The sequence below is a fragment of the Anoplophora glabripennis genome, unplaced genomic scaffold, assembly GCF_000390285.2.
Source record: "Anoplophora glabripennis isolate ALB-LARVAE unplaced genomic scaffold, Agla_2.0 scaffold92, whole genome shotgun sequence".
Classification (NCBI taxonomy): Eukaryota; Metazoa; Arthropoda; class Insecta; order Coleoptera; family Cerambycidae; genus Anoplophora; species Anoplophora glabripennis.
Genome location: NW_019416269.1, coordinates 230,422 through 237,762, shown reverse-complemented (window position 1 = coordinate 237,762; position 7,341 = coordinate 230,422). Strand labels below are relative to the sequence as shown.

Genomic DNA, 7,341 nt, shown 5'->3' with positions numbered 1-7,341 from the left:
ATTATTATTATTATAACTATAAATAGAAACGACACTTTACATTTGTATTTTAAAAAATGGCAGTCCCCATAATATTTGTTGAGATATAATAAGCCAATAAAATTCCGTTATCGAAACTACTATAACAATTTACCGCGGCAGGGGCGTGCCTTGAAATTTTTCGTGTTATTTTCAGAATATTAAAGATTTTTCCATATTTCCAAATAGTTCATTTTTTATTGTAATTGTGTCAGAGTAACTCGACATCCTTCCGTTTTGTGAAAATTATAGATCATGTTTCTAATATACATTTGTTCCTATTCTGGTACGTTGGATTTTGTACATATTCTCTTGCGTTTTTTTAGGAGAACTAAATTTTACTTCACCATCACCATCTTGTAACTCGACACTTTCACTTAAGATTCTCCCTATAATGGCTGGAGATACTCCTGTAGCAGCTAAAACACGGTTTTTTAATTTTATGTATTTTATTTTCATTTGAAAAAATTGTCTTAAAATAACATACACGATACTCTTCGACTGGGAATTAAATTAAATACATTGAAAATGCATAAAACTTCCGAAGAAACACGCCTTCATAACTGCAAAACACAGTATGTACTGCAAGCAGCTACGGTGAACGCCACGCCGCCAATGTCTTTCTCCCTCAGGTGTCCAATGCGGTTAATTCCAAAAAAGTGGCACAGGGGTCTTCTTGGAATTTTATCTCAACAAATATCGCACGGACGTATACGTATTTCTGACTCAATTTTCAGAACAGCCAGTTTTAATTCACAAAATGTAGATTATAGTAATTTGTATACGACAAAATGTCATATGTATTAGTGTGCTTCGAAATTCATCAAAAGTGTTTCAAAAAATCAAAATTAAAATGAGTTAGGGTTTATACTACGTTCTCATATGGACGAACTTTATTTCGGTGGAAATTGTCTTTCGTTTGCACAATTTAAGGCAAACTATATTTTAACATTGATATGAAAAAGAATAAGTTTAATTATTCTATCACTATAGTTTATTATTAACTGTCATAAATATATCTGATAATTTCTCAATGTAAATAATGTTCCGAAAAACAATTTGCTCCTTTTAAAATATAATTGAAGTTTCCCAAAATTAAGTTTACACATTTATATGTTTAATTAATTTTCTTTGACTAATTTGAAGTACGTAGAGATAACATCTTTAACAATTTTATTTACTTTGTTTTAAAGGTATAAATTAAAAAAAAATAAAAAAATAAAGTTAGCTTAATGGCTTTAAAATAGCGTAAAAAATAAAAAAGTTGATAATAGAATATACGTTTTCAAATTAAATTAAATTTATTTGGATCAAATCCCAATACATCAAAAAAGTGTAGTAGTCGACTGCTTAAAAATAAACTATTTGAAATACTTACTCTGGTTAAATAATATTAATAGTTAAGATAAAAAAGAATGTTACTGCCCTATATGTATAAAAAAGGCTTAATAGGTGTTTATGTTGTCACTCTAAATCTGTTTGAAAAAATTGGTGTGTGGCAACGGCAGTAAAGATAAGATAAACGAAATCTGTTATACAAGTGATATGTGAAGAATAGCTCATGTGAAAAATGAATGTGCCATTAAAATAATAAAGGTAGTCATGAATGCAACATAATACGCACAAAATCAACGTTATCTTTTTCTTGGGGGGGCGAAAGGTAATAAATATACAGCGTGGTAAAAAAGTTCTGCATAAAATTCATATTTTCGTTAAACAACTTTTTTTTCGAAAATGGTGAGACCTGTCGATTTTTATTTGATCCAGGGCACCTTGTTATGTGGAAATTTTTTTTTTTCGATAATCCACTTACGTCAGCGACATAATTTTTTTTTAAATGACAACGCATATTTTTTTCGTTCGAAATTGATGACAGTGATAATTATCTAAACAACGGTGTGAAAATTTCGATGTNTGTTTATTTAACGTTTGTATTTGTTCTTTATCCCACTTCTGAGATGTAAGAAAATTAAATACTAAACAATTAAAGTAAAAACTGGTAATATAATAGGGGAAGAGTAATTCACAGCGTGTTAACATGTTAACAGTATATTAATGAATGTCTGTCTCAGGAGTATTCTGTCCGCTTCCAAATCACAATGTTTATATTGAAATAGCGCCTATTCATTACTTATAACCCAAACAAAGTCGTCTAAGGCTGGCCGGCTATGTTGAAATTCCAAACGCTAGTCTTGTACCGCTTACATAATTCTTTGTATTATTATTAATAATGCAGCTAAGTGTAATAATTGGTGTATTTGAAATGTAGTTTGTAGCAAAATTATAGGAATATTGAAAATGCAGTAGTTTTTATTCAGGCTGTTATTATCGAAGTAATAGAGCAACCAAGAATCAGTCCTCTGATTAAAAATCCTATAAGCACAGAATAACTTAACAAAGAAAAACAATCGGAAAATTTCCCACTCTTGATTTTCGATTTGCTTTTGTCCCCTTAATCAAATCCCAGAAGGACGGGCGTCGCTTTTGGGACACCCTGTATAAGAAAAATATTTGAAATGAATCCAGCTACCGTCCGTCAAAGTGTTGGCTATTTGGCGCTTTAGCGATGACCTTGCGGACTATGAAGGTTTGATCAGCAGTTTTGGTTCCTGCGGGCTCGTCGATAAGTTTGTTATACATATCTTTGTTTATATAAAATAAAATCTCAGAGTGGTAACCTTGATTTAAGTTGCACTGGGATTCATTCATTCATTGACTCTGTTAAGTATAACACAGACATAAAATTGTACCAAGCTTTCTTTTTTTTAAATGAAATCTTTTATTTCATTTTTATATTATAACAACTCCTTCAGGGATGTTTACAAAAGTATGTCATAGAGCTTGTAGAACACCTTGTATATTAACATTCATAACTCATATTTCACTTTGATATTTAATTGTGCATTGTTTAATTTCTTTACATATCAGGAAATTCGTTCAATCTTGGCAGCGCTGTGGCGACCTAATATAAGGCGATAAAGTGAATCTGCCCGCGCATCCTAGAAGCGTGCTGTAACAATAAAGCCGGTTAAGTACGTTCAGTCAATTAACCTTGACTGTCAATATATAAATAAACAGGTCATGGTTTTGTGATATACGGTAGCTACTTTTAATTCCTTTTATTAAACATAACTTTAAGTTATTAACTTAAGTCCGGCAAATACACAGTTCGTTTGTACGGTTTCTTTCTAAGTTAATTTGTTTGTGTTGTAGCGAACACGTTAGTGCAAAATCAGTTGTCGGTCGCACGGTTTTAATTTAGATATATTTCATCGGTTCATTGTATTCTGACTGTCGGAATAGATCTGGAATTCTAGGCTAAGGTGAGTTAATAATATTATAACATACTGTAAGTGTGTAAGTAATCAATATTTCTTTTATAACAAAAATTCATATCATGTGAAAATTTAATGATCTTATTAATCCATTAAAGATATCACTTTATAAAAAAAATCCAAACAGGATGATTTTTCAGGGTTGTTTGAGGACTGCCTCCTGAGTATCCAACTAAAACGATCACACTCGAACTTATGGTACAACTTGCGCTATGGGGGTGGTTTCATAAACATTTTTTTAAAGCAAAATGACCTTAATAAAAGTTGTAGAGGATAACATTTTAAAGAACTTTACTGTATAATTTTTTTTTGTATGTCTAATCCTTAACGAGTTACTGCGCATTATGTGACAAAAATTGTGCACGCCGCAGGGGTGGTCTTGTAAACATGTTTTTACAAGAAACTGACTTCCATAAAAGTTGTAGAGGACCAAATTTTGAACAACTCTTCTGTACAAAATTTTTTTGTACTCTAATACTCAACGAGTTACTGCGCATTTTATGACAAAAAATTAATTCGTTTACCACAGGACTGGTAGGTCTTGTAAACATTATTTTTAAAATAACATTAATAAAAGTAAGAGAGGAATAAATGTTCTACAATTTCGCTTTATAAAATTTTTTATTATCTCCACTACTTAACAAGTTACAGCGCATTTATTTAAGCCTATTTCACGATCTGCATGAAAGTCATCAACTCGGTTTAATGGTCCTCTTTTTCTGGAAGGGTCAGGTGAATTCATTTCTTCCTCAGCGTGCAAATTTTTTTTTTTTCAAATAATGCGCAGTAGCTCGTTAAGTATTAGAAATACAAAAAAATTTATAAGAAAAAATTGTTCAAAATTTAATCCTCTACAATTTTATTAAGGTCAATTTGCTCTAAAAAAATGTTTAGGAAACCATCCCTATAGCGCAAGTCGTACCAGGAGTGTGATCTTTTGGTCGGATACTCAGGAGGCAGTCCCCAAGTAACCCTGAAAAAAAATATCCTGTTTAGATTTATTTTGCGGTCCCTATAAGCCGAGCACAACTTTATTGGATTATAGCTTCTTAAATCGATTCGGTTAGAAAAAAGTGTATTTTCACTGTTAACTCAAACTATTATTTCAAATGTTGTCTATTTCTTAAATTTCATTTTGTCATTCATATTTTCGGCTTACACACTTTTTTGTATTACAGCACCATTACAAAATGCATTTAAGATTAATTAAATTATTACTATAATACAAAATTAATTACATTTATGTCAAAAATAGAATTTTATAACTGTGTGTGGATCGCCTAAGTTGTACATACCTAAAATGGTGCTCTCAAAATTATAAGTTATTTCTGAAGTGTGATATATAAATATATTATATAAAACTTACATAGTCAACAAGTAAACCGCTACTACAACCAGTGAGTAAGAAGGCATCTAAAACCAGTGAGTAAGATGGCATCCTTTAATAATTAATAGAATACGGGAAAGACCTAAGCTAACCTTAATTTACTAGAGAGACTCGTATTTTTTGTATATTCAGTTTTTGTCGAGCAAGAAACACAGGTCTAAAGCAATACATACACTACACTTCTCAGTTTGTCAGCATGACAGAAGATATAAATATATCGATAAATAAAATATATGAAGAAGTGATTAATAATAGAACATCCATTAAAAATTATATAGAAGCTACAGAAACAAAAATTCTTCTAAAACTCGAAGATTTAAAAGTAAGAGTGACTAAGTTAGAAAACCAGAACTTACTTTTACAAGACAAAGCTGAATTATTAGAGTAAGTAAGAAAAATAATTTAATAATCTTCGGGTTTAATAAAGTAAACCAGAATTTTACTTCTCACTCCTTTATTAGTGAACTGAACACAATATTTGATGTAAATTTGAAAGAAGCTGATATTAACAATCTATACACTCTGGGAAAAAATAAAGATAGTCCGATCAAACTGGAACTGATTTCCTATCTTAAAAAGTTAGAAATACTAAGAGCTTGTCCAAAACTGAAAGGGACTAACATATATATTGCAAACGATCTTACACCTCTGCAACGTGAACAGAATAAAGTACTAAGGAAACACCTAGCAGTTGCGAAGCAATCTAGTGACAATAATTGTTTTATAAAACACAATAAACTGCATGTAAATGGCGAGATTTACACTGCAGAGCAACTTATAGAACAAGATAACCAAGAAGAAATTTTAATAGAAGAAAAATCTCAAAGTGCCCCTGCTACTCCTAGTCAAATAGCTCAACACAGAAAAGATAAATTTGCATCAGTAGAAGAAAAAGTTTCAGAACCTACCACTTCTTTTCGGGAATTCCCAACGATAACTGATGAATTAACAAGAATTGCAACACCAAAGAATAGAAAGAGATCGGAAACTCAGATATCATCTCAGGTAGTAAAACTCCGTAATAAAAATTTAAGATCAAATTCTGTAAACAAATAATATTTTTTTTTTATCTATATCTCCTATCCTTTATCTATTATCTATGTAATTTGTTTTTAAGTACCTATATCTATTCTGTTTGTTTATTATATCCATGTTTAAACTTAAACCTCTATGGATCAATATATTAGAGATTTTGAAATAAAAGAGATAGAAACTTATACTTTGTTGGATTGTTCTGAATGTAGATCCATACTCGCAATAAATAAAAATGTAAATAACTTCAAAATTCTGCACAATAATATAAGGAGCATAAATAAGAATTTGGATGAATTCATGATTTTTTTGTCTAATTTGGATAGTGACATTGATTGTATAGTATTGACCGAAACATGGCAAATTAATTGCATAGATTTATACAATATTGAAGGCTATTGCTTGATATATAATAACGGAAAAATAAATCAAAACGATGGTGTTGTAGTATATATTAAAGAAAACGTCGACTATTCTTATTCTATTATACCTGTTGATGATTTAAATATGGTTGTTGTAAATCTTAAGCTACACTCTAGAGAGCTTGTAACTATTACTGCCTTGTATCGACCTCCGGCTACGGATATAAACACCTTTATTATGAATTTACAAACCCATCTGCAAAATAATCAACATGGTCTATCGGATTATAGTATTTTTATTGGAGACATAAACATTGATATTCTTGACAAAAACAATTACAGTATAGAATATCTAAATACTTTAAATGAATTCGGATTTATTTCGGCAATCAATAATTATACAAGAATACAGGGAAACACAACATCCTGTCTCGACCACATATTTATTAAATCAAAATTAAACAACTATGACCTACTAATGCCTATAGTCATACAAACAAATACTACTGATCATTTTACGACAGTGTTACAAATTATAATGGGGTCTTCTGAACAAACCAAAAAAAATCCAATTTATATTGAGAAAATTAATAATGATAAGTTACTAAATATAATCCATAAGGTCTCTTGGGATTCTATTTATACTGAAACTGATGCAGATTCCGCAATAAATAAATTTATTAATGTTTTATCTAAAGTAATTGAGCAGACCACGACAACAATTAAAATAAGAAGAAAAAATACAAAACTATCACCTTGGATTACGAATAAATTAGTAAAATCTGTTCATAAAAAGAATACCATGTTTAGAGACCTACAAAATAATTCAAATGATGTTCGAAAAAAAATAGAATATAAAATATTCAGGAACAGATTAACTCTTTTAATAAAAAAAGCCAAATATGATTACTATAAAAGTAAAATATACGATAATCAAAATGACACTAGATGTTTATGGAATGTAATTCAGGAACTGACAGACTGCAAAAAAAATAACAAAACTGTAAATTCTATAAACGATTTAAACGGAGACCCAATAACAGAGAGCAAAGCCATAGCAAACCAATTTAATTCAATTTTCGCGAAAATAGGAAGTCAATTAGCAAATAAAATACCTATAAATGCTGAATTCAACCCAGTAAGTTTTTCCACTACATACTCTATGGTTATGTTTCCCACTGATAGTTTAGAAATAAAGAGATTAATA

At 30.1% G+C, this 7,341-nt stretch overlaps 2 protein-coding genes across 2 annotated transcripts in view; one reads left to right on the top strand and one right to left on the bottom strand.

Annotated features, from left to right (window-relative positions):
- Positions 1 to 7,341, bottom strand: part of LOC108903276 (neural cell adhesion molecule 2) — a 280,494-nt gene that overhangs the window by 229,998 nt on the left and 43,155 nt on the right. The window lies entirely within an intron of this gene.
- The window catches only part of LOC108903292, a 159,482-nt gene continuing 155,217 nt past the window's right edge, over positions 3,077 to 7,341 (top strand). The window contains exon 1 of the mRNA XM_018705412.2: positions 3,077 to 3,341. The gene's annotated coding sequence lies outside the window, so the exon portion shown is untranslated. The remainder of the gene's footprint in view (positions 3,342 to 7,341) is intronic.